General features: G+C 41.7%; 2 long non-coding RNA genes across 2 annotated transcripts; one reads left to right on the top strand and one right to left on the bottom strand.

Annotated features, from left to right (window-relative positions):
- Positions 1 to 1478: 1478 nt before the first annotated feature.
- On the bottom strand, positions 1479 to 26803 carry LOC117530510. Its single transcript, XR_004566390.1, has 4 exons — positions 26683 to 26803; positions 20323 to 20328; positions 19443 to 19449; positions 1479 to 1489 (listed from the first exon to the last, which is right to left on the bottom strand). It is a non-coding gene; the product is annotated as an uncharacterized LOC117530510 (long non-coding RNA).
- On the top strand, positions 9550 to 26815 carry LOC117530505. The gene is made up of 3 exons (XR_004566382.1): positions 9550 to 9611; positions 24725 to 24837; positions 26685 to 26815. It is a non-coding gene; the product is annotated as an uncharacterized LOC117530505 (long non-coding RNA).
- The last annotated feature ends 1117 nt before the right edge of the window (positions 26816 to 27932 follow it).

Below are 27932 nucleotides of genomic sequence, written 5' to 3'. Positions count from 1 at the left end.
CGATTCTGATTCTTGGGGTGACAATTCAATTCAGAATCGATTTTCGATTCAAAGAGCTTTGAGAAATAGTTATATTACTGAAAAAAATGTTTATGTTTAAGAAAATGGAGCTTTACAAGGTTAATCAAGTGATTCTAGATGTAAATCTACTTATCTGCTTTGCTCGTTCGGAGGTGGCTGGCAGTTTAGCAAAGCGCTGGTCAGTAGTCGGCAGATAACGCTGCTCCCCTCTTAGCTCCAGGTGATGACGTAGCATGTGGGCTTGCGGATTTGAAGTGTTTTCGAAGTACTTGACTTTCATTTTGCAGATTTTGCACACTGCATAAGTCATGTCAAGCTCCTTCTTATGCAGCAAATAATAAAATCCAAAATGCGCCCAAACATTTGCCTTCAACAAAGACGGTGCTGGCTGAATTAGCTGTTCGTCCGCCATGCTAAGCTACAGCCACTGAACTCTGCAGCTCATGAGTGTTTGAAGCACGCCGGACCCCCCGCGGGGACGCTGTAGTATGGAAGCCGTTGCCTGACAAACAGTACACGCAGTGAGTAATCAAGAAAATGTTTAAAAAAAATGCTTTTTAAAAATCAATCCTTGGACATTTTGGATCGATTCAGAATCGTAATAAATAAGAATCGCGATTCGGACGTGAATCGATTTTTCCGACACCCATAATTCATTTACATCTACATTTAAAAAATGCTTAAAGTGGCAGGGGGTTAAAAGGGCTGTAATTAGGGGGTCTGTGGGGTGGATCCCCCCCAGAAGGTGAAGGGCAAAAAAGAAAATTGCTTAAAAAGGCGGGGGTCTGGGAAGCTGAAAGATTTTAGCCATGCTAATGCTCCCCTGAAGCATTTACTATAAAAAAAAAAGTCTGAAGGACCAAAATGACGGTGAGATGCTGAAGAGCTGAACTCCAACACAAACTAACAGCTATCATTTGGATGTAGTGGAGTTGGTCTGGACAAACCTGCTCTGGATCAGCGAACTTCAAGCTTGGAAACAGCATCCAGCACGTTGACTAGTTTCTTCTCTTCTTTAAATCCACTCGTTTCTTCTTGTTGCTCTGTGATCTGTTTGTTTCTACCAACTCAAATATCTCAGCATTAGCAGCAGTTAGCCGCTGTTTCAACAACCTTTTCAGCTGTTCCACCTTTTCGCACTAACTTCGCCTTTTCTTCTTCTTCCGGTTTACTGTCGACCTTTGCGCTAATTGATCTCTTCAAAAAACATATTCGAGGATCACAAAGTGAAGTTTGATTTGTTTAGAGAAGAATTTCCAGCGTCTCCAGCTAACTAGCTTTAGCCTCAAACGACAAACGGAAACAGTCCTTCTTCGTTGGTATATTATGACGGTTGGCAAACCAACGTGTAACATTACCGCCACCTAAAGGACTGGAATACCGAGTCTTAACATAATGGAGGAACAAACACACACAGCCTTCAGTTTGGCAGGAAAACTGCTCACAGGAGCAAAGTCACAGTCATTTACTGATTATCTGCTGCACTCTGACAATGACAGCAGTCTGAAGAGCACATTGAAGAACCCAACAGTTCAATACCCCCACTTGCTCTGAGACTGACCAATGTTCTTTTGACTTCAGTCCCACCCCAACCATATTTAACCCTTTACACCAGGGTAGGCAACAAGGGCCGAGACACTGCAGGTTTTCCTTGCAACCAATCACCTCAGCAGGGTTGCTGATGAGCTGCTCCCTTGAACATAAACACCTGGTTGTCAATGAAATCACCTGCTGAAACACCTGAACATTAATGAAATCAACTGCTGAGGTGAATGGTAGCAAGGAAAACCTGCAGTGCTTCAGCCCTTCATGGCGCATGATTGCCCACCCCTGCTTTACAACAAACTTGAAACACAACTTTTTCAATCCTGACTTTAGTTACAGGCTGAGTTAAAATATCTGCCATCATGTCTGCATTTGACAATATTAAAAAGACATGTTCTCATCATTGACTGCAGATCAAATAAAGTGATACTTGGTATGAATATATCAGCTCGTAGACTATCTTACTGAGAATAATCTCTTTGAGCCACTGCAGTCTGCTTTTAGAAAATATCACTCCACAGAGACGGCTCTCACTAAAGTGGTGAATGATCTTCTGCTTACAATGGATTCAGACACCACTACGGTTCTGTTGCTGTTAGATCTCAGTGCTGCATTTGATACAGCGGATCATCATATTCTACTTGATAGGCTGGAAAATCATTTTGGGATTACTGGGAGTGCCCTTGCATGGCTGACGTCATACTTGACCAGTCGTTCTCACTGTGTTTTGTACAGTAACACTACCTCTAACCTTAGTGACATGAAATTTGGGGTTCCACAGGGGTCTGTCTTAGGCCCCCTGCTTTTCTCCTTTTATATAGCACCCCTTGGGCACATATTGCAGCGTTTTGGGATTACCTTTCACTGCTATGCAGATGATAGTCAGTTATACATGCCGATAACTGCTGGTAATCTCGTTCACATAAAATCCTTAGAAGATTGCCTTGCAGCAGTGAGAAGTTGGATGTCTAGACACTTCCTACTTTTAAACTCTGATAAGACTGAAATGATGGTTCTTGGTCCAGTGAGACATCGGCATCAATTTGACTAGTTAACGCTCAGCCTCGGCTCGTGTGTCATACATCACACTGACAAAGTGAGGAACCTTGGGGTAATTTTTGATCCTTCGTTGTCCTTTGGCCTCCACATTAGAAATATTACTAGGACTGCTTTCTTCCACCTGCGAAATATAGCGAAGATTCGTCCCATCCTGTCTATGGCTGATGCTGAGACCCTGATCCATGCATTTATCTCTTCTAGTTTGGACTACTGCAATGTTCAATTTCTAGTTTACCGCAGTCTAGCATTAGGGGTCTCCAATTGGTTCAAAATGCTGCAGCCAGACTTCTGACACGAAGCAGAAAGTTTGACCACATTACACCCATTTTGGCATCCCTTCACTGGCTTCCTGTCCCAGTGAGATCAGATTTTAAGGTTCTGCTACTAACCTATAAAATTATTCATGGATTGGCACCTCCCTACCTAGCTGACCTAATTAAACCTTACGTACCGGCTCGGGCTTTACGTTCTCAGCGTGCAGGACTACGAGGTCTATTAGAAAAGTATCCGACCTTATTATTTTTTTCAAAAACCATATGGATTTGAATCACGTGTGATTACATGCTTGAACCCTCGTGGGCATGCGAGAGTTTTTTCATGCCTGTCGGTTACGTCATTCGCCTGTGGGCAGTCTTTGAGTGAGGAGTCGCCCACCCTCTTGTCGATTTTTCATTGTTTAGGAATGGCTCAGAGACTGCTGCTTTGTTTGATAAAAATTTTTTCAAAAGCTGTAAGGCACAATTGAGTGGACACCATTCGATAAATTCAGCTGGTTTTCGGTAAAAATTTTAACGGCTGATGAGAGATTTTGGTCTGGTAGTGTTGCTTTAAGGACGGCCCATGGCGCCTGACGGCGATCTGCGCTTCGAGGCGGCAGCGTCTCGCCATTTCAAGTTGAAAACTTCCACATTTCAGGCTGTGTTGACCCAGGAAGTCGTCAGAGAACAGAGAATTTCAGAAGAAGTCGGCATGAGGAGTTTATTCGGACATTCCATTGTTAACGGACATTTTCTAATGAAAGAACGTGCGGGCAGAGTCGCATGTCGGGCCGGACCAGACCGCGGGGGGTCGCGACAGGAAAAACACCTCCATTGGAAACCTTAACGAACAAGTTGGAACATGCCCAAGCTGTTAAACAATTTCTCAGTTACTCACTTGTTGAAAGCCATCAAAAGCTGCCTGAATTTTACAAATGGTGTTCAATACAGAGGTGTTTTTCCTGTCGCGGCGCACACAGATTCGCCGAGTCGTCACGGAAATGACTCGGCGGATTTGCGCGCACGTCTTTCATTACACAATGTCCTTAAACAGTGGAATGTCCGCATAAAGTCATCATGCCGGCCTCTTCTGAATCTTCTCTGTTCTCTCACGACGTCCTGGGTGAATTAAGCCTTAAATTAGGATGTTTTCAGGTTGAAACAGGCCGACGACAGCGCCTGGAAGCGCTGCGCGACGTCCCGTTCCGTGGGAAGTCCTTACAGCGACAGAAACACCCCATAATCTCTCATCAGCCGTTAAACTTTTCACAGAAAACCAGCTAAATTTCTCGAATAGTGTCCACTCGGATATTCCTCACAGGTCCAGAAAAAATTTTGATAAAGCAACGCGCGCCGTCTTGAGCAGAGTGTGAAACAAAGGAATTCAGCCGAGAGGGCTGGACCACATCTCACTCAAGGCCTGCCCACAGGGAAATGACGTCACCGACGTGTGAAAAAACTCACGTATGCACACGAGGGTTCAAGCATGATTGGTGTAATTGCACGTCATTCAAATCCATATAGTTAAAAAAAAAATAAAAGTGTTGGTTTCTTATCTAATACACCTCATACTTTGTGTCCCTAAGGTGAATAAGAAGTCTGCGGGTCATAGAGCTTTCTCTTATCGTGCCCCTGTTCTGTGGAATGATCTCCCTGCGTCAATAAAACAGTCAGATTCTGTGGAGACTTTCAAGTCCAGACTGAAGACGCACTTATTTTCCCTTTTGTATGGCTAGCATACTGGTGCAGTTTTGTTTTATGCTTTTTACTCTTTTAATTCATTTATTAGTAATTGCAGCCAGTACATTCTGAGTGCCGGTCCCAAGCCCGGATAAATGAGGAGGGTTGCGTCAGGAAGGGTTAACCGGTGCTATTGCCCAACAGGGTGCCGGTGGAAATTGGGCTACTGCTGGGCAAAGACGACGAGGAAGAGGAGGAAAACGTTGCCACGAACAGCGGGAGAAGAAGAAAACTAGAAGGGTGGAAATGAGAGTGGGGACTTTGAATGTTGGTAGTATGACTGGTAAAGGGAGAGAGCTGGCTGATATGATGGAGAGGAGAAAGGTAGACATATTGTGTGTGCAAGAGACCAAGTGGAAGGGAAGTAAGAGCAGGAGCATCGGCGGTGGGTACAAGTTGTTGTACCATGGTGAGGACAGGAAGAGAAATGGTGTTGGGGTCATTTTAAAGGAAGAGTATGTTAAAAGTGCGTTGGAGGTTAAACGAGTGTCTGACAGGGTGATGAGTGTGAAGTTGGAAATTGAAGGGGTGATGATGAATATCATCAGTGCATATGCCCCACAGGTAGGTTGTGAGATGAAGGAGAAAGAAGATTTCTGGAGTGTATTAGATGAGGTGGTGGAGAGTGTGCCCAAGCATGAAAGAGTGGTGATAGGAGCAGACTTCAATGGGCATGTTGGTGAAGGGAACAGAGGTGATGAGGAAGTAATGGGTAGATATGGTATCAAGGATAGGAATTGGGAAGGACAGATGGTAGTTGATTTTGCAAAAAGGATGGAAATGGCTGTGGTGAATACCTACTTTAAGAAAAGGGAGGAGCACAGGGTAACATATAAGAGTGGAGGAAGGTGCACACAGGTGGACTACATTCTTTATAGGAGATGCAAGCTAAAAGAAATCACAGACTGTAAGGTGGTAGCAGGAGAGAGTGTCACTAGACAGCATAGGATGGTTGTTTGTAGGATGACTTTAGAGGTAAAGAAGAAGAAGAGAGTGAGAGCTCAACAAAGGATCAGATGGTGGAAGCTGAAGGAGGAAGACTGTTGTGTGAAATTTAGCGAGCAGGTGAGAGAAGCACTAGTTGGAGGGGAAGCAATTTTGGACAACTGGAAAAGTACTGCAGATGTGGTGAGGGAGACAGCTAGGGCAGTACTGGGTATGACATCTGGACAGTGGAAGGAAGACAAGGAGACCTGGTGGTGGAATGAAGAGGTCCAGGAAAGCATAAGGAGAAAGAGGTTGGCGAAAAAGTTTTGGGATAGTTGGAGAGATGAAGAAAGTAGACAGGAGTACAAGGAGATGCGGCGTAAGGCGAGAAGAGAAGTGGCAAAAGCAAAGGAAAAGGCATATTGCGAGCTGTACAAGAAGTTGAATAGTAAGGAAGGAGAAAAGGACTTGTACCGATTGGCCAGACAAAGGGACAGAGCTGGAAAGGATGTGCAGCAGGTTAGGGTGGTAAAAGATGCACATGGTAATGTGCTGACAAGTGAGGAGTGTGTGCTGAGAAGGTGGAGGGAATATTTTGAAGAGTTGATGAATAAAGAAAATGAGCGAGAGAAAAGGCTGGATGATGTGGTGAGAGTAAATCAGGAAGTAAAAGAGATTAGCAAGGATGAAGTGAGGGCTGCTATGAACAGGATGAGGAGTGGAAAGGCAGTTGGTCCAGATGACATTCCAGTGGAGGCATGAAAATGTCTAGGAGAGATGGCAGTAGAGTTTCTAACCAGATTGTTTAATAAAATCTTGGAAAGTGAGAGGATGCCTGAGGAGTGGAGACGAAGTGTGCTGGTTCCTATTTTCAAGAACAAGGGTGATGTGCAGAGCTGCAGTAACTACAGAGGCATAAAGCTGATCAGCCACAGCATGAAGTTATGGGAAAGAGTAGTAGAAGCTAGGCTTAGAAAACAGGTGAAGATCTGTGAGCAGCAATATGGTTTCATGCCGAGAAAGAGCACTACAGATGCAGTGTTTGCTCTGAGAATACTGTTGGAAAAGTACAGAGAAGGACAGAAAGAGTTACATTGTGTGTTTGTGGACTTAGAAAAAGCTTATGATAGGGTGCCAAGAGAAGAGTTGTGGCATTGTATGAGGAAGTCTGGAGTGGCAGAGAAGTACGTTAGGGTAGTGCAGGACATGTACAAGAATAGTGTGACAGCAGTGAGATGCGCAGTCGGAATGACAGACTCATTCAAGGTGGAGGTGGGATTACACCAAGGATCAGCTCTGAGTCCTTTCTTGTTTGTAGTGGTGATGGACAGGTTGACAGATGAGATCAGACAGGAGTCCCCATGGACTATGATGTTTGCAGATGACATTGTGATCTGTAGTGAGAGTAGAGAGCAAGTTGAGTCTAGTCTGGAGAAGTGGAGATATGCTTTGGAGCGAAGGGGAATGAAAGTCAGTAGAAGCAACACTGAGTACATGTGTGTGAATGAAAGGGAGCCCAGTGGAATAGTGCAGTTACAAGGAGTAGAAGTGGTGATAGTAGATGAGTTTAAATATTTGGGGTCAACTGTTCAAAGTAATGGAGAGTGTGGTAGAGAGGTGAAGAAGAGAGTGCAGGCAGGGTGGAGTGGGTGGAGAAAGGTGGCAGGAGTGATTTGTGACCGAAGAATATCAGCAAGAGTGAAGGGGAAAGTTTACAAAACAGTAGTGAGACCAGCTATGTTGTATGATTTAGAGACAGTGGTACCAACAAAAACACAGGAGGCAGAGCTGGAGGTGGCAGAGCTGAAGATGTTGAGATTCTCTTTGGGAGTGACAAGAATGGACAAGATTAGGAATGAACATATCAGAGGGACAGCTCAGGTGGGACGGTTTGGAGACAAAGTCAGAGAGAAGAGATTGAGATGGTTTGGACATGTGCAGAGGAGGGACCCAGGGTATATAGGCAGAAGGATGCTGAGGATGGAGCCACCTGGCAGGAGGAGAAGAGGGAGACCAAAGAGGAGGTTCATGGATGTGCTGAGAGAGGACATGCAGGTGGTTGGTGTGACAGAGGAAGATACAGAGGACAGGGTGAGATGGAAACGATTGATCTGCTGTGGCGACCCCTAACGGGAACAGCCGAAAGACAAAGAAGAAGAAGTGGGCCGCGGCCTCAACTTTACCTAAATTCTGGGTTTTTTAGTGAAGTTTAGGGCTAGTGGCTGGCAATCACCTTAGTATTTCTCTGTTTTTCTTGTTGTTTAATGCTGGCAAATTATACAGTATTTTTTGTCTTTCTGATGCCTGATTGTTTTTTTCTCTCTGTTTAAGGTGCAGCTCCATCCAGAGATGGGAGTTGTATTCGTGTTGGCGATCCTCCTGTCCTGTGCGCCAATAGCATTTCTTGTATATTTGTCCATGAATTGTTCTGTGAATTGTTCTGTAATTTATGTTTGTAGCATGGCCCAAGCAGAGGGTCACCCCTTTGAGTCTGGTCTGCTTGAGGTTTCTTCCTCAGACGGAGTTATTCCTTACCACTGTTGCTCTGGGGGTTGGTAAGGTTAGACCTTACCTGTGTGAAGCGCTTTGAGGCAACTCAAAGCGCTATGAGATCAGCCAGTCAACTGACTCTCGAAGTGCCGAGATCCCGGCTGAAAACCAGGGGAGACCGACCGTGCATTTTCAGTGGCGGCTCCGAGACTCTGGAACAGGCTTCCTTTGAATGTCCATATGGCCCCGTCTTTAAACATCTTCAAGTCTTGGTTAAAAACTCATTTGTTAGCTCTGGCTTTCGACTCAAGCTAGCCGATTCCTGATTTGGTTGTGATTATCATTTTAGCCATTTTGTTCCTGCTGTGTTTTTATTATTATGATGATGATTATTATTATTATTATTATTTGGGTGTGTGCAGCACTTTGGGCAGTTTTTTGTATTAAATGTGCTATATAAATAAATTTGACATTGACATTAACTCTGTTGTGATTTGGCGCTATATAAATGAAAATAAACTGAAAAAAAAATGAAAAATATGTTTGCTTCTCTGATGACATACAGGATCTCTAGACAAACCAATAGCACTGACTGTCCTCAAGGATTGTTACTGGTGTGTATTCACGTCCATTGTCCAATGCATTCAACAACTGTACATAATACATGCTTTCCTGGGCTGTAGCTGACAGTGTCGTATATTCTGACTGATCAACTATAGGTTGTTTCTTTACCTTCCAGGAAATGACAGGTCCTGTGTCAGATAAACTAAAACAGTACCCAGCTGCACTCCGCCTGACATTATGATCTGCTGCCCAGTCAGCATCACTATATGCTACAAGTTTGAGTTTGACATTACTTCTTTCTGTAACACAATTCTTGGTTTACAGTTCACTTTAAATACCTCAACACTTTTCTTCTTCTTCCGGTTTACTGTTGACCTTCAGGGTTCTTCAATGTGCTCTTCACACTGCTGTCATTGTCAGAATGCAGCAGATAATCAATAAATGACTGTGACTTTGCTCCTGTGATCATTTTTCCTGCCAATCAAACGAACTGAAGACTGTGTGAGAGTTTATTCTTCCATTATGTTGAAACACGGTATTCCAGTCCTTTATGATGGCAACGTCAGCGTCGAGCCCATACTCCAGTCCAGTAGATGGCAGTGATGCTACAAGTTGGTTTGCCAACCGTCATAACAAGCCAAAGAAGAAGAACTGTTTCCTGTTGTCGTCCGTGGCTAAAGCTAGTTAGCTGGAAACTCTTCTCTGAACACATAAAACGTCACTCTGTGATCCTCGAATGTGTGTTTTTTTTTTTGAAGAACTCCAGAAGCACAAAGGTCGACAGTAAACTGGAAGAAGAAGAAAAGGTGAAGTTAGCGCGAAAAGGTGGAACAGCAGAGAAGGTTGTTGAAACAGTGGCTAACTGCTGCTAATGCCGAGATGTTTGAGTTGGTAGAAACAAACAGATCACAGAGCAACAAGAAGAAACGAGTGGATTTAAAGAAGAGAAGAAACTAGGCAACGTGCTGGATGCTGTTTTCAAGCCTGAAGTTCGCTGATCCAGAGCAGGTTTGTCCACTAAACTTTATTTCAGACCAACTCCACCACATCCAAATGATAGCTGTTAGTTTGTGTAGGAGTTCTTATTATAGACTGAACACCAAATATCAGCAACTATATGACAAACTGTGCTTTATGATGGTAAATGAAGGACAGTTCAGCTTGGTGATGGACTGACGAAGCTGGTCAGTTGATATTATGAATTACAGTTTTTCCTTATTTTATACACAAAAATGGAACTATGCACACAATTCATAAAATCTGAAGCTCATGGATCAGCATCATGACTCCAAACTAGGTATGAGACAAAAAAATGAAAGTCCATAAATTGTTCTTTTTACAGGTGCAAGTGATAGAGCATGAACAAAACAAAGAAATTGACACCAAGATTGTCAAGATTGGCTAAGAAATAAGGAAGTTATGGTCATTTTAGTCTAAAAAAAAATCCATATATTTTTTTCCTGTCGGCATGGTCGTTTTCGCGTTCTCAAAAACCACATTGTCAATATCAGATTGTCATGAAACGTCATCATTATGTCGACAAACTATTATATTTTAGGGCTACTTACCTTTGAATGAGTGCTGTAATGGCGATCGCGGTTTTACGCTTGGTAAAGCTGAGCAAAATTTTCAGCACAAACGAAGTACATGAAAGAAACAGCAGAATTGAACCGGACAAAAACAAGGTCAAAGAGGAACTTCCTGCCTACGTCATTACAAGGAATTCCATGGGAAATACCCCAGCGGGACAGTGAAAAAAGCGATCTTTGTGGGGAATCCTCTGCACACTGCGCACAACGATAAACACGCATCGATGGAATGCACATGCAGGCCTCAATCGGGAGATTGTCTCGTCCTTATCCAAACTACTGAACTCTGAGCACAACATGGTTTAGGGCCCCTTCACACCTAACATGATTGATGCCGACTAGCGCATGGAGGAGGAATTGCATGCCATTCATGAAAAATCGAAGCCGCCTCCAACGCCTTGTACACCTGTTGCTACAATGGGCCATACTAAAATACGAAATGGAGTGAAACTGGGTGAAATGAGGACTAATCACGAAATGGAGGTAAAATGTAATGAAATGGAGCAGAGTGAACCAGACTGACTCCAAATAAGTAGTAGTATATAAGTAATTTAATTGTTTTTGTGAGATGCACTCAGTACATAGTAGTAGGGGCAGGTGCTCAAGAGATGAAACTTCATTCAGTGGGTCAGTCTGCTCCATTTCTCTACGTTTTACCCTTGTTTCGTTATCAGTCCCCATTATGCTAAAAGTAATTAAATAAAAGTAGTTAATTGAATCATATTTGGAGTCAGCCTGCTCCATTTCTTTACATTTTACCCCATTTTGTGATTATCAGGCTCCATTTCACTACATTTCTTCATTTCGTATTTTAGTATAGCCGACTGCAATTATTCACACACACCAGTGGCCGAAAGACAGAGAATGCCCTCTAAGAGCCCTTTCGACCCCTCTCACGGCAGGTGTCTGCCAAATTCCACAGTGATGAAAGTCCTCCAGAAATGACTGGAATTCAGGGTTTTTACTCACGTGGTGAACATTTCCGGGTTATTTTTGATAGGTTACGTCACTGTCCATTCATTCAGTTCCACACACAAACGGTGGCGGTAATGCTCCATGTTGGTTTGCAAGCTGCCAATAAATGAAAGAAGAAGAAGAAGGGTTACGTTTGTTTTCCTGGTTGGATTTAATGTGGGCTGTCCTCACGAAGTTTGTGTTCAAATTGTCTCCACGCAAACTCAAGTCTGCTTAAATCTGCATTTTATGGTTCTTCTGGACACAGGCTTTCTGAAGTTTTGAGGTGAAAAAAAAAACTAACATAATGGCAGATTTCACAATTTTGTAAAGAGGGGACAGCCTGTGTTGTGATAACAGCATGAAGAACAAGTTTAGATGGCAGTGGTTGGAGAAAAAAACAAGAATGTCAATTTTTATTTTTAGTCTTTCTCTGTCAGGAAGACAAACCAGGGAGGTAAGAAGATATTTTTATTTGATGGTCAGTTGCATTTACAAATGTTGGTATTAATGTACTTTTTATTATATTTGTTAACCCTTGTATTATGCTGAAAAAAATACATGGCTTATATTGCAGGTAATTTTGACCCATTCTGTGTAAATTCGATCAAAACAGTCAAAAAACTAGGTTAAACTTTTAGTTTATATAAAAATTTAGAAAAGAGACATACGTTTTTAATTCTAACGCTGTATTTAAGAACTATTTAGTTAAAGTTAACACTGTAGTTAACACTTTTTTCTTCATTTAACTTGCCCCATTTTCTCAGATTTCCAATTTTCGGTGTTCTTCAGACAGAATGTAACTGTGCTTTCTGCAGATGTAATTCATGCATTTCACACAACCAAAGTACTGGTTATCCTTTCTTTTTCTTCATGACATTTTGTGGCTATTCCTCATCTAAAGTCATGCATGAACTGGTGTGTAAAATCTGGACACTTTGATGTGTAGTGGAATGTCTATGCAGAATTTGTATGATGATGTTGTGGGGCATTTTGACCCAGACACTTGAATGTGAGCTGTTCAGATCCAAAACAAACATGTTTCTTTCATGTGCTCAGACGTGCAGCTGTGTGCATAAATGCATTCATGTGCAATAAATACTATACAGAATGTATAGTTGTGGGAAAATTGACCTGACCCAAGAAAAAAATAATTTTTTTGGAAAAAGGTTTGGTGGGTAAATAGACCTGGAAATGCACCAGAATGCATCTGAGATTCAAAATTTTTTCTGGGGGAGAACACCCAGACCCCCCACCAAGGGCTTCAGTTCTTGCCAAAAATTTTCTTTTTTTTTTTTTCCTCCCATGGCCCACTTTCATCAGTGATTCCAGATATCACACACAAACATCCAACACTGCTCACTGGCCGTTTAGAAAATGCGGTGCTGTTGGCGCTGTCAGCACGAAAATAGTGAGCAGGTGGTCCACTTTTGACCTAGCAGTGAAATTTGTCTGAGTGCCCCTATGAGTGTGGCATTGCAAAGCATCACATGTGTGCGTGTGTGCTCCCCCGCTCTCCCCCAACACATGTGATGTGCGGGGTGAGAGCACACGACATGCTCTGATATGTATGTACAGACATGATCACATGGGGGCCGGACAGCCACGTCTGAGCGCACACAGCGCACCGCGCATTGTCTGGCAGGACAATGGCAATATGACAAGCCAACAGTGCCACAAATATGCCACTTTCAGTCATGTATCACCAAAAACACGCCGTAACAAATGCCGTTTTGTCAGTTATTATGGTGCTTTTGTCGCCGTAACTAAAGACGATGAAAACGTCCTCTTCTATACACCGTCTAATTTCTCTTTAAAAAAAAAAAAAAAAAAATTATCTCCTTGTTGATTTTAGGCATTGTACTTTCCTGTTATAAAACAGTGATTGTAGAGCAGTGGTAAAGTTTCCATCTGGTAATCTGAGCTTTTGTACATTGCAGGTTCGAATCCCGCGAGTGGCATTTAGTTTTTATTTAACCAGGGTTATTTAACCTCAGGGTTCTGTATTGCGTCCCCTTTTATTTATTATTTATATCAACCCAGTGGATTTCACTAATTATACAACTGGTTTTTAAAAAATTTTTCTCCACATCAGCGGCGCGATGTGGTGCTACATGTTCCAGCTGCTCGCACTGTGTTTGCACATGAGCGTGCACGAAAACCGCCGCTGATGTGTCGTGCACACCTGTGCAACCATGCGTCCCTCACGACAGCAGGTGGATGTTTCATGGTTCCCCATTTCGTGTTTGGTTCGCAGATTTTCTTTACTCAAATCAGAAGACCAAATTTTTTTTTCTGAAGGGAACTGCTGATGTTCCAACTGCAGAAATAAACAGATTCAAGTCAACCTGAAGAGCAGGATACTGGATAAGACACATAACCATAGTCCAGTGCATCTGGAAAGTATCCACACCGCTTCACTTTTTCCCACATTATATGTTACAGCGTTATTTCAAAATGAATGTATTTGCACACACACACACACACACACACAAAATGTGAAATCATCAGATTTTACAAAATCTTCCTGGGTCACCAACTCAGATTTTCATTTTTTTCTTTTTTTTTACAAGTACCCACATATATTTTTTTTAATCACGGTACCCACAATCCTATTTTATATTCATGAATGCATTTTGAGCTTTTGTTCATTTTTAAAGGCCTTATCGCAGCTAAAAATGTTGATATAAATCTCAAATTTGGAATACACCCTCTTTCGGCACCCCAGATACAGTAGTAAATTTCAAAAATGGGATACAGAGCTAATTTTTCATTCTGTAGCATCACAAAAATGGAAGTTTGTCCATTCTCGCAAAAAAATTACAGAATTTCAAAGAGCTGTACTAAAGAAGGGATTCAATGGATAGTCTTCATGTTGTAGAATACACATATCTGGGGTTCTAGGTACATGTGTGTGTAAAACATTGTGGTCATAACTTGAAGGGTTTTTCTGTCAAATGTATTTATTAAAGTTTTACAGATTTATATACAAAGTGAACAAACAGTAACAACAACCGAACAGTAAAGAACCCCCAAACATTCCTGTCAAGTATACAAAAGACAAACAAACAAAAAGACAGAAATAAAATAACAGGAAACACACAAAAAAGGAATGACACATTGTTACACTGCTACACAGTTTTTATTTGAAAACAGGGAAATATAAACATATATGTACATATATATATACAGTGGTCCCTCGCTATAATGCGGTACACCTTTCGCAGCCTCGCAGTTTTGCAGATTTTTTTTTAGTCCAATTTTACATGTTTTTTTTTTGTTTTTTTTACAGCGCATTGTGTTCTGCATCCTCATCAAGCAGGCCGGTAGTGGCACCGTGAAGGGAGAGTACGCACATTGTGTTCTGTGTGTCTGTTTATAAGAATCTTCTCGCCTAGAAGAAAAAAGAGCACCAACAACTACCCATAACTGTGTTCTTCACTCGGAAAAAGACATTTTTATTATTTAGAATTTATTCAGTTATTTTTAGAACGTAACTCCTGCGATAAACGAGGGACCACTGTATGCGTTTTATTGTGTTGTTTTTTTTTAGGTGGCATCTTGAATAGCTGCTATGGAACAGTTGTATGGTTTCCTAAATAGTCCAGAAAACGTTGCCAGATCTTGATAAATTTGTCCGCTTTATCCTGAAGGGAATACCAAATCTTTTCCATATGCAAGATGTTTAAAATTTCAGACAACCACATTTTGAACTGGTGTACCGTATCACCGTAAGTTAATATAATCTTTTTTGCTAAAATCATACCATATTCAATTGTGTGCAGTTCAGAGGAGCTGAGGCACAGAAGAGATCGAGATAACCCAAACAATGCTACTTTGGGATCTGGGGTTAAGCAGCACTCATACATGCCTTCAAACCACTGAAAAATTTCCAGCCAAAAATTATGCAGTTTTCTGCAACACCAAAATAAATGGGTCCCGGAACCCTCCACACATTTACAATGGTCACATAAAGGAGAGGTGGAAGGAAAAATTTTGTGCAATTTAGTCTTAGAGTAGTGCAGCCTGTGTAAAATTTTAAATTGAATTATTTGATGCCTTGCATTTATAGAGCAGAATCAGATTTTGTTTAGGCTCTCCTCCCATTCCTCATCCTCTATCTGTATGCCCAGCTCCCCTTCCCATGCATTTTTCAAGAATAAAGAGTTCAAATGATATAATATGCCCTCGTAGCACTACTTTAAAATTTTCCCACAACACCGAGTCAGACACATAATTTTTATCATTGGTCTCTGTAAATTCTAAGATTTTATCAGCAATCAATTGTGAACAAGATTTTTCAGTCAGAAGATGTGGATTAAACCGCTAGTTATATGTCTGCTTTGAAAAGCGGAAATCTAAAACTATTGAAGTTGGGGAGTGATCTGAAATAAGAATATTGGGATATTTAGTGGAGATTACATGGGGTAACAATTTGGAATCTAGCAATAAATAGTCTATTCTAGAATAAGATTTGTGTACTTGTGAAAAATATGAATAGTTCCTTTCTGTAGGATTACACAATCTCCATATATCAACCAAGTTGTTAGCACTCATTAAGGTTTTCAACTGAATTGAGGAGGCCATCACAGGAGAAAATTAAGAGGATTTATCTAAATGTGCATCTAGCACACAAAGTCTCCACCAAATATCACATGGGTCTCAGACAGATTGGGAATCATTTAGAATTTTTTACGAAAAAAAGAAGGATTGTCAAAGTTGGGGCCCTTAAACATTTAAAAGTGTGACATGGAATGAGTGAATATAGCCGGTTATTCAAATATACAGAAAAAGCATAGCACACTCAAAATATTGATGTCCTGCCAGTTTTATTTCATAATAACGTTTCGGCCAAAGGCCTTCGTCAGATTGCAGCTTCAGTTGGACCAAGTGTTCAAAATTGTTTGTCAACCCAGGTGCTCAAAACCCCCTCCAACAAGTGGGAGGTCCCAAGAGTGATGGCACCCAGTGATTTCAGCCCATTCTAAAAATCAGAAGACAAGATTATTAAATGTTCATAGGTTAAACATCAGCATAAACAATACATGATTACAAAAACATAATCACAAAAAATATCTTAAATCGAAGTCAATGTTGAGTCCATGAGGAGTGAGAGTCTTCAAATGGTGGATCCAGAAGTGCTCTCTTTTTGACAGTAGCACTTCCAGGTTCCCACCTCTTGGTGGCAGAGTTACATGTTCAATACTAATATATCTTAAAGAAGAGATAGGATGATTGAACTCCACAAAATGAGCTGCCACAGGATAATTTAAGTTTTTACATCTTATTGTGCTCCTATGTTCTGCAATCCGTGTTTTTAAAGCCCTGCTTGTTTTTCCCCACGTAGGCTTTTCCACATGGGCAGGTAATCATGTAGATAACAGATTTTGTGTTGCAGGATATGATGCCTCTGATGGGTATGACTTTACCAGTGTGGGGATGTTTAAAACTGTTACAGCAGTAGGTGTAGTTACATTGACTACAGCCTCCACACCTGCGATTACCATCAGGGATAGGAGTCAACATGATTTGGCCTGTTTTTGGTGGAGAAGGAGGAAGATAGGAATATACCAGTTTGTCTCTAAGGTTTCTTCCTCTTTTGTACACCACCAGAGGGTGCTGTTTAAAGGCCTCCCCCAAGGTAGAGTCAGTTTGTAAAATGTGCCAATGCTTTGAAATGATCTTTTTAAACTGTTCAGCAGGTTTTGAATAAACAATAGAGAATATGATCTTTTTATTGGCACTTTTGGGGGGATTGACCGTAAGTAAATCAGACCTTGGTCTATTTTTTATCTTTGTGGCAGCCTCATTCAAAACTGATTTTTTGTAACCTCTCTGTTCAAAATTTGTCGTCATCATGTTTAAATTTCTTTCAAAGTCATCATTCTTGTAACATTTTTTTAAGCCTACAAAACTGACTGCATGGGAGGCTCTTCTTCAATGGAAGTGGATGATTTGAGTCAGCTCTAAGTAAAGAGTTCATTGCTGTAGGCTTCTTGTATAAGTCCGTATACAGCCGATTCCCCTCCCTAATAATCCACAAATCCAAGAAGCTCAAGCACTCTTGGTCAGAGTCCATGGAGAAAGATATAAATGGACAACATGAGTTCAAATATGCATAAAAGGAGACAGAGACTTGAATCCTTTTATGCATATTTGAACTCATTCCATTGTCAGTTGTTGGCAGCTTTCAGCAATTGGTGGCAATTTTGTCCAAATAATCATCCACATTACACCATTTTTCTTCCAGTCCCAATTGCCAGGACTTTCTCTTTCCATATTGCAGATCGCGGCTTGACCCCAGATACATCCTGCTTGATAAACTGCACGCTTTGTATGCTCACTCAGTGCTCCGCGGGTTGGAGGAATAGACTCATAGGACCTCTGCTTCCGAGCAAACAAATTGAGTCTTGCATCATCAATACTTGCAGTCGGACTTGATCTATCATACATCATAATCACAAACTTTTCCAATACATTCTGATCGTGTTCGCTTATCACTGGTGGATACTTGCTAAGCTTTGAGAATACATCTGTAACACTGGGACAAACATCCCATGTCTGCCATGCAGTTTTCTTTCCCTTACCTCGAAAGGCGGAGACAACATCACATCCCGTGAACGCATGGAAGAACAACAAACCGTTCGATTTATCAGCGCCAATTTTCTCATGGATATCGTTGACTGGAATCCATCTTAAACTCTTTCCTTGACCAAACTCTATCCAGAGTGATTGTAGTCCTATGTTGATAAGATCAGGCAAGACATTCACGCTGATAACCAAAACATTTGTGTCATTAGCTTTAATCATGATGGATTTTCTTCCTTCTGCTGCAGCATGTCTGGCATGTACAAAAAGTCGCGTATCTGCTTCCTCGTGATTACATTTTGAGAGACCTTCAACATTTACTGGCCTGTTGCAAACAACACTGTCTTCTCTTGTACATAAACAACATTTGTTGTGCAAAGTTCACTCACTTTCGTAGCTAGAAAGTTGAACAGTTCTGTTTTGTTCGTATTGTGTCTCATGAAATTCTGCCAATTTTTTGGAATGTTACCTTTTTCTGATACCCTTCGCCTTCCTCCAAACCCTCGTTTTGTCCTCGTCTCAGCCTTTAAACTGCTTGATTTGTAGACATCAAACACCAGATCGATTCTAGAACATTTTGAGCAGTAGGATTGAAATTTTGGAACAAACTCCAGAGTAGCATACTCTTCAAAGGTCTTGGAAATCTTTGGATGGGTGGAATTGACTAAAGCTGACCCATCGATAATTATTACTTCAGCACCAGGTTGTTTCTCTGCAAGTGTGACTTTTCCTCAAGAATCTGTGCCAGTTGAGATTTTTGACTTGGATGCAGTCTGCCATTGTCACTAAGAGATGCCGGTGAAGATTGATTTTCATGCTTGAAAAAATCGTTTAAATCACACTCTCGTGACTGGCAAGAATGTTGGACTCCATGCTGAGTTTCACAGCAGTGACGTCACCAGAGTGCCCTGGTTGTGCTTCGACTGTCACTCTTTTAAATAAATATCTCTTGAAGATTAAAACAGTACAAAACACTCCCTCAATAATGAATAAGCAGTGTTTTATTCAATTCAGAACGAAAGCACGTAACAAATTATTGGGTACTAAAAACTTACACTATATTTTTGGGCGCCATTTTGGAAAAAAATGGCCGGGATTACATAACGTAACTATTCACAAATATCTCTCATCATGTTTGGAAGACAAAAAAGGCATAAATTCCACAATATAAACCGCAGATCAGTTTTTACAAGCATTTGAGGTAGGAATATGCAATATTTTGGTGTAGGTCGCCGCCATCTTGAAAAATGGCCACCATATTGATTTGTTTGGGTGGCTAACGTGCTTTATTTATTCAACTATGTTTGGAAAATATATGTACCAAGTTTGATGCTTGCATCACCAACTGAAAGATTTTTCCATATATAGACTTAATCTGCTGGTCTAACAGTGGATCCAAGAGACACGCGGAGACGGGCTGGATAGATGAATCCACCCCGCGCTCCACGAGCCATTAGACGCTTACGCACATCCCCGAAGACCTGGCGCTGCCTCACAACCTCAGCTGGGAGATCTGGAAAGATGAAGATTGGCTTGTCGTCGTATTGGAGCAGAAATGCCTCATGTGCAAGCCGCAATGTCTTCTCCTTGATGAGATAGTGATGCAGACGAGCGATGGTTATGCGCGGATGTTCACCCTCACCAGGTAGATGAGCACCCAGCTGGTGCGCTCTGTCTACTTTTACTGGCTTTTCAAACTGGTCTGCACCAAGCAGCTCAGGGAGGAACTCAGACAAAAACATTTCCATCTGACCTTTCTCCATCTTTTCAGGAATTCCCACTATCTTGATGTTCTGTCTCCTGAAACGAGCTTCTAAGTCCACCACTTTATGACCCGGCTCGAAGCGTGTCAAGAGCGTTCTCAACCAGCTTTATACGCCGCTCGTGGTCACAGCCAGCCTTCTCAACATCTTGAACCCAGGCACCCAGACTAGCCACGGATGCCCGGGTGACTGATAGCGACACCTCGAGCGCGTTGAATCTCTCGTCCATCCTATTTTGTAAGCCGCGAAAGGCAGAGAGGATGTCTGTCAGTTCATCGTCGTCCAACTTGCTAGCTGTAGCAGAAGTTAGCTCAGAGTCGTCAGCTAGCGCAGGCGGTTCAGTATCACTTTCATTGTTAGGTTTTTCAGGCTTCTTTCCGTTTTCACTTCTTGGTTGCAGCGTGGGCTAGAGGAGCTCTGTCAAGGAACATCTACTCCATTAGGTGCTCACTAGCACCCCCCCATAACTTGAAGGGTTTTTGAATTATTGACTCTTGAAAATCGAACATGATCATAGAATGTCAAAAATAGACTTCCAGTCTCTGTATGATTTGAACATGTGAGCAAGTGCTCAGCTACTTCATAATTTTTTATGGAGAGCATATTGATATACCAACTTTATGTCAAAATGTTTTTATCTAGGTCAAATGCCTTCATAGTGAAAACAATTTGCAAAGCAGGGTACCGTAACATGGCGCAAACCAATTTTGAACCTGTATTTGCATATTCAGAAAGCAATATATCAGCTCTGAATGGAAGCGTAAAGCTCAAATTTGGTATTTAAAATATTTGGCACCCTAAAATAATGGATCAACTTTGAAAGACAGATTACTGAGCTTATTTTTTCATGGCATCATAAAATTAGCAATTCAGTCATCAATGCAATTTTGTCACAAAGTTTTGAAGAGCTGTACTCCGAGAGTAAATTGAGAGATAATTTTGATACTTGACACCTGACATTCACATCAATGAGTTCAATCTTTGTCTCGTCAAACCAAAGAATTTTGAGTCCTTCGGGTGCCTTTTGGCAAACTCCAGGCTGCTATGTGCCTTTTACTAAGGAGTGACTTCTGTCTGGCCACACTACTATACAGGCCTTATTGGTGGATTGCTGCAGAGATGGTTGTCCTTCTGGAACAGGGGTGGGAAACTTGTTCCAGAAAGGGCCAAGAGGGTGCAGGTTTTGTTTGCAGCCACTGACTCCACCAGGTGATTTCACTGATTAACTGATTACATCTGCTCAAAGTGATATTAATCAGTGAAATTACCTGGTGGAGTCAGTGGCTGCAGAGAAAACATGCATGCTCTTGGCCCTTTCTGGAACAAGTTGCCCACTCCTCTTCTGGAAGGTTCTCCTCTTTCCACAGAGGAATGCTGGAGCTCTGACAGAGTGATCATCAGGTTCATGGTCACCTCCCTGACTAAGGCCCTTCTCCCCTGATCGCTCAGTTTAGACGGGCGGCCAGCTCTAGGAAGAGTCCTGGTGGAGCAGAACAGCTTCCATTTTTGCTTGGTTTGTGCTCTGTTATGCTGTCAACTGTGGGACGGTGGGACCTTATGTGTGTGTCCTTCCAAATCATGCCCAATCAACTGAATTTACCCCAGGTGGACTCCAGTTAAGCTGTAGAAACATCTCAAGGATGATCAGTGGAAACAGGGTGCACCTGAGCTTAATTTTGAGCTTCATGGCAAAGGCTGTGAATACTTATGTACGTGCGATGTCTCAGTTTTTTTATTTTTAATAAATTTGCAAAAGTTGTCATTATGGAGTATTGTGGAGTATTGCAGGATTTTGAGGAGAAAAATTGAATATCATCCATTTTGGTACAAGGCTGTAACATAAAATGTGGAAAAAGTGAACCACTGTGAACACTTTCCGGATGCACTGTACATTCTTTCAGCTTATGGACATTATTATACAGTTGTATGTAAAAGTTTGGGCACCCCGATGATTTCCATGATTTTCCTTTATAAATCATTGGTTGTTTGGATCAGAAATTTCAGTTAAATATATCATATAGCAGACAAACAGTGATATTTGAGAAGTGAAATGAAGTTTATAGGATTTACAGAAAGTGTGCAATAATTCTTTAAAAAAATTAGGCAGGTGCATAAATTTGGGCACCCCAATAGAAAAAATACATCAATATGTAGTAGCTCCTCCGTTGGCAGAAATAACAGCCTCTAAATGCATTCTATATCTTCCATTGAGAGTCTGGATTCTGGTTGAAGGTATTTTGGACCATTCTTCTTCACAAAACATCTCAGGTTTGTTGGTTTCTGAGCATGGACAGCCCACTTAAAATCACACCACAGATTTTCTATAATATTCAGGTCTGGGGACTGAGATGGCCATTCCAGAACATTGTACTTGTTCCACTGCATGAATGCCTTAGTAGATTTTGAGCAGTGTTTACGGTCGCTGTCTTGTTGAAAGATCGAGCCCCGGCACAACTTCAACTTTGTCACTGATTTATGAACATTGTTCTCAAGAATCTGCTGATATTGACTGGAATCCATGTGACCCTCAACTTTAACAAGATTCCGAGTACCTGCACTGGCCACACAGCCACACAGCATGATGGAACCACGTCCAAATTTTACTGTAGGTAGCAAGCGTTTTTCTTGGAATGCTGCATTCTTTTTCAGCCATGCATACCGCCCCTTGTTATGTCCAAATAACTCAATTTTAGATTCATCAGTCCACAGCACCTTATTCCAAAATGAAGCTGGCTTGTCCAAATGTGCTTTAGCATACCTGAAGCGACTCTGTTTGTGGCGTGTATGCAGAAAAGGCTTCCTGTGCATTACAGCATCTCTTTGTGCAAAGTGCGCTGTATAGTTGAACGATGCACAGAGACACTATCTGCAGCAAGATCATGCATGTTGCATGTTCTCACCATCCTTCGCTTCAGCTTATCTAACATCTTTCTTGGCCTGCCGCTTCAGGCCTTAACTAGTACTGTGCCTGCGATCTTTCAGTTCCTCACCGTGGAAACTGACAGCTGAAATCTCTGAGATAGCTTTTTATATCCTTCCCTAAACCATGATGTTGAATAATCTTTGTTTTCAGGTCATATGAGAGTTGTTTAGAGGTTCCCATGATGCCACTCATAAGAAGAGATGCAAAGAGGGGAAACATTTGCAAATGGCCACCTTAAATACCCTTTCTTATGACTGGATTCACCTGTGTAAGGCGGTCAAGGGTCAGTGAGCTTACCAAACCAAATTTGTGTTCCAATAATTAGTGCTAAATGTATTCAAATCAATAAAATGGCAAGGGTGCCCAAAATATGCACCTGCCTAATTATGTTTAAATAATTATTGCACACTTTCTGTAAGTACTAGAAATGTCATTTCACTTCTCAAATATCAGTGTGTTCATCTGCTATATGATATTTAACTGAAATTTCTGATCTAGACTAGGGCTGCCACAAACGACTATTTTGATAGTCGACTTGTCAACGATTATTTTTACGATTAGTCGACTAGTCGGATCATACATAATTTCCTAAATTAAGGCCTGCAGCATTTTCCGAGAAATGTCAGGGGATGAAAACATGAACATTTACAAATCGGTGACTATTTCTTAGACTTCACTTACAGCAATCATTCAGAAATACAGTGTAGTACTTTATAGTAAATCATTGTCAGGTAGGCAGCTCTCAAAAACTAAATGTCCATGCTGGAAGGAGACAAGTGAGGGAAGCCACCAAGACACAACTCTGGAAGAATGTTTGACTTCTGTGAGTGGACTGGGAATAGTGCGACATTTTTACTTTCGTCTTCATTTTACATATAGTCCCAACTTTTTCTGATTTGTGGTTGTTTCTGTTGCATTTCTGAAATTACAGAACTGCTATAAAGTGTGAACATTTTATTGTGTTTTAAAACTTTGTGGAGCAAATGCAAACACCAAACTCCTATAAAGAAGGAAAAAATACACAGATGTGCAGGAAAACTTTGATATAAACTGAACAGAACATTGCAGGCTAATTTGGCTCCCCATATTTTTTGTATAAATAAACCAGAATAAAATAAGAGGTAACTCACTTTGAAATTAATAAAACATATAGCTGCAGCTTATAATAACTTTGAAAACTAACAAAAATCAGCAGCTTCTGACTCCAGTTCATTTACTGTGATGAAGTCATTTTTCTTTCTCCTCATCAGTCACGTTTTGTGGTTGAACACTGCATTAAGCTTAAGATCTTTCTAAAATAACAGCTGTTAAAGTTCAGAGTTCTCACCTCCTTTTTGTGATCTGTGCCTCTGAACATCAGCTTCTCCATAGCAGGGTTTTATTTTTAACCTGTGTAAGCGTAATTTTTGCTCAGTTCATTTATATATTCTCATGTTTTTAAGGATGTTTTAAGGATATTTGACCGTTTATTTCATCTCATGATCTCATAACTTCAGTATACGACACACATATGGTGTGAACAGGTCGGTGTCATCAGAACCGTGCGGGTAGAGAAAGTGGAAGGAAGTAAAGGCAGCTCCACGGTTTGGTTTTGTTCTGTGTGTGTGTGTTTTTTTTTTTTTACATGTTCTCTTGGGTTAAAATGCTCTCTCTGCTCCGCACTTGCTGTCTCAAGTGCACTGATGGTTCCCTCGCTCGCAGTCTGCAGCCAGTTGACTCTGCGCGCGCACAGACACACACCTTGACAGCTCCGTCGGTAAACTGAGCATTTTAAACGGCTTTGACAAGACGGCCATTGTTTTAATCGGCCGTCTTTCCCAAAATTTGAACGTCCAAATGACGGCAGGACGGCTCGCTGCCTAAAACTATGAATTGAGAGAAAAACAAAGACTTAAATAAAATAAACGACTCGTTGACTAATAAATTAGTTGTCGACAGTTCCAATAGTCGACGTAGTCGTGACTAGTCGTGGCAGCCCTAATCTAGACAACCAATGATTTATAAAGGAAAATAAAGAAAATTATCAGGGGTGCCCAAATGTCTGCATACAACTGTATATCCTGTCTGTCATCAGCTGGTTGCAGAAGGTACGTCAGAAAAACGTGCACGTCAGGTGATCTCTGGGATCAGGGTTGGTGTCTCCTGCCTTAGGATGCCTGTCCCAGCACAGGGACATTTTGGTGTTGTCTAACACTTGTGATTGGTCAGCCTGGGCAGCAGAGCATCAGCGAATGATTAAATCAGCCTGTTTTTAGTCATTCCTTCACTTGGTCATTGACTCTCTTTCTTTTGTGTGTTTTAAAGTCTTTCTACAAACAGGTCTGAAATCCAGCAGCTGACGGACATGTTGAAACTACAGCTTACACCTGCCGATGAAGGAATGATCGTGAGTCATTTAAAAGAAGAGAACAAAAGAGGTAAAGGGCTGGATGCTGTTTTTAATCTTCCAAATCTCTTCTATAGAACAGGTTTGTTCACTCAGCTTTGTTTGTGTTACTGATACTTTATAAAATTTCATTGTAAAGGTCAAATATTTTCCTCCTTTTCTTTGGTAAGTTGGTAGCATTAATAGCTGGCTTTGATACCAGCATGTCAGTCTGAATGGTGTAAATGTGGAAGTGTGCAGAAATGTGGTTTTGCAAAAGAGAGAGGGAGAAAGAAAGGCTGTGATGGAAGTTTGGTCCCAGAAACACTCACTTTTCACTCACTCATCTTCAACTGCTTATCCAGGATCAGATTGCAGGGGCAATAGCTCCAGCATGGGACCCCAGGCTTCCCTTTTCCAGACCACATTGACCACCTCTGACTGAGGGATCCCTAGGCGTTCCCAGGCCATTGTGGAGAATAAGCTGTCCACCTAGTCTTGGGTCTTCCCCAGGGTCTCGAACACATCCCTAGGGAGGCACCCAGTGGGCATCCTTACCACATGCCCAAAGCTGGCTCCTTTCAATGCGAAGGTGCAGCGGCTCTACTCTGAGTTCCCCACGGATGACCGAGCTTCTCATCCTATCTCTAAGGGAGACACCAGCCACCTTCCTAGGGAAGCCCATTTCGGCAACTTGTACCCACAAGCTAGTTCTTTCGGTCATGACCCAACCCTCATGACCATAGGTAAGAGTAGGAATGAAGACTGACCAGTAGATTGAGAGCTTCGCCTTTTGGCTCAGCTCCCTTTTTGTCACAACAGTACGGGAGAGCAAATGCAATACCGCTCCTGTTATGCCGATTCTCCGGCCAATCTCATGCGCCATTGTCCCCTCACTCGTGAACAAGACCCCAAGGTACTTGAACTCCTTCATTGGGGAAAGACCACATTCCCTACCTGGAGTAGGCAATCCATTGGTTTCCTGCTGAGAACCAAAGCCTGAGATTTAGAGGTACTAATCCTCATCCCAGCCGCTTCTCAAGACATACTTAAGAAATTTGTCCACCTTGTAGTCAGTTCTTTTCTGGTGCTGAGCAACATGAGTGGACCGTCGGCTTGATATGTTATGTCGTTCCACAAACTTGAAATACTAGCCATTCAGGGCTGTGAAGTACTGGTTTCCATGCTGCTTGTGCAGCCACAGTGCCTTTCAGACTCTTCCCTGTTATGCGGGCGCCTGCCGTTCCCCTTTTGTGGAACCATTTTAGCAGCTCCTCTTCAATGTCCTCATAACGCACTTTACTCCCCCCACCAGGCAGCCGTTTTGGCCAGGGCTGCAAGCTTATCCTTGTTCCTACACCACTCCGTGATGCTTTTCCTATCGACAAGGAAAATCTAAGCAGCGTGGTGCTTCCCCTTCTCTTCCATTTCTTTCATGACTTTTAGCTTGAATGCTACCGAGTAGCAATGCTTACGTGGAGCTATTTTAAGTAATGGTGTAGCAACTACTGCATGCAGAAAAAACATTTGTTTTGAGTCTACGCTGCTTCTCATGCATCCAGTCCACATGTCCGTACTTACAGTAAGGCCGTACTGTGTACAGCATGCATGCAAGCATGTGAAAATGATCATCAATAAATGACACCCCCCGCCTTTTTTTTTTTTTTTTTTTGAAAATTGCAGGGCCCTGGGGCATTTAATAGAGTGAATATTGTATATTTAGTGTACTTTATACTTATATACTTTTGTATGTGTGAAATGTATCCTCTTGATGTACATTTCCCTTTTGTTGTTTCCATTAGTTCAATGACTTACTGTCATCAGGTCAAACTCACCACTCTGCTACTTTATTTTAATGAGTGCTGTTCTAATATTTATTGTTAATTTGTTTCTCTACAGCCATTGCTGGTGATGAAAGAAGAAGCTCTCCCTGAACACCAGCAATGGAATCTGAGTGTTGACCAGGAGGACATTAAAGAAGAAGAGAAGCTGTGGATAAGTCAGCAGCTTCAGCAGCTGGAGGCGGCAGATCTCACTAAGTTTGGTTTCACTGCCGTCCCTGTGAAGAGTGAAAATGATGATGAAAAGCCAGAGTCATCACAGCTTCATCAAAGCGGAAGTGATGAGAGCACAGAGACTGCAGCCAGCAGCTCATCTGTCCACAGAACACTGACAGCAGAAGCTGATGGAGAAGATGCAGGAGGAATACAACCAGCCAGCAACTCTTGTTCAAACAGTCATTTACAACCAGATACCAATGGCAGGAGCTCAGACAGTTCTGGAACTGAGACTGGTGACAGTTATGACTGGAAACAGACCAGAGAACTTTGGTCACGTTTTAACTGTTGAAAAAAATATCAGTATTGTTAGTTCAAGCAATTGCAATACTGCTGAGAAACAATTAGAAGGATCTAAATATGAAAAAGCATCTGGTCACATGACCAACTCAGGGCAAAACAAGGGGAGCCAAGCAAGCAGAAGACCATTTAGCTGTTCTGATCAGGTTAAAAAACATAAACAAAAGGGCACTCTGAACAAATACATGAGAATTCAGACAGGACAATAACCATTTGGTTGTTCTGGGTGTAGTAAACGATTTGGCCAAAAGAGTGATCTAAGCAAACATATAAGAGTTCATACAGGAAAAAAACCATTTAGCTGTTCTGAATGCGGTAAAAGATTTGGACAAAAGAGCAGTGTGTACAGACACATGATAATTCATACAGAACAAAAAGCATTTGGCTGTTCTGAATGCGGTCAAAGATTTGGACAAAAGAGCAGTGTGTACAGACACATGATAATTCATACAGAACAAAAAGCATTTGGCTGTTCTGAATGCGGTCAAAGATTTGGACTGAAGAGCAACCTGAACACACACATAATTCATATGGGACAAAAAGCATTTGGCTGTTCTGAGTGCGGCCAAAGATTTGGACAAAAGAGCCACCTGAACACACACATGATAATTCATACCGGACAAAAAGCATTTGATTGTTCTGAATATGGTCATAGATTTGGACGAAAGAACCATCTGCATACACGCATGATAATTCATACTGGACAAAAACAAGATAAATGAAAAAACAAAAGACAAAAACCATTTGGCTGCTCTGAGTGCGGTCAAAGATTTGGACAAAAAAGCAACCT

This window comes from Thalassophryne amazonica, chromosome 18 (genome assembly GCF_902500255.1).
Source record: "Thalassophryne amazonica chromosome 18, fThaAma1.1, whole genome shotgun sequence".
Classification (NCBI taxonomy): domain Eukaryota; kingdom Metazoa; phylum Chordata; class Actinopteri; order Batrachoidiformes; family Batrachoididae; genus Thalassophryne; species Thalassophryne amazonica.
This window is presented reverse-complemented; position numbering and strand designations above follow the sequence as displayed.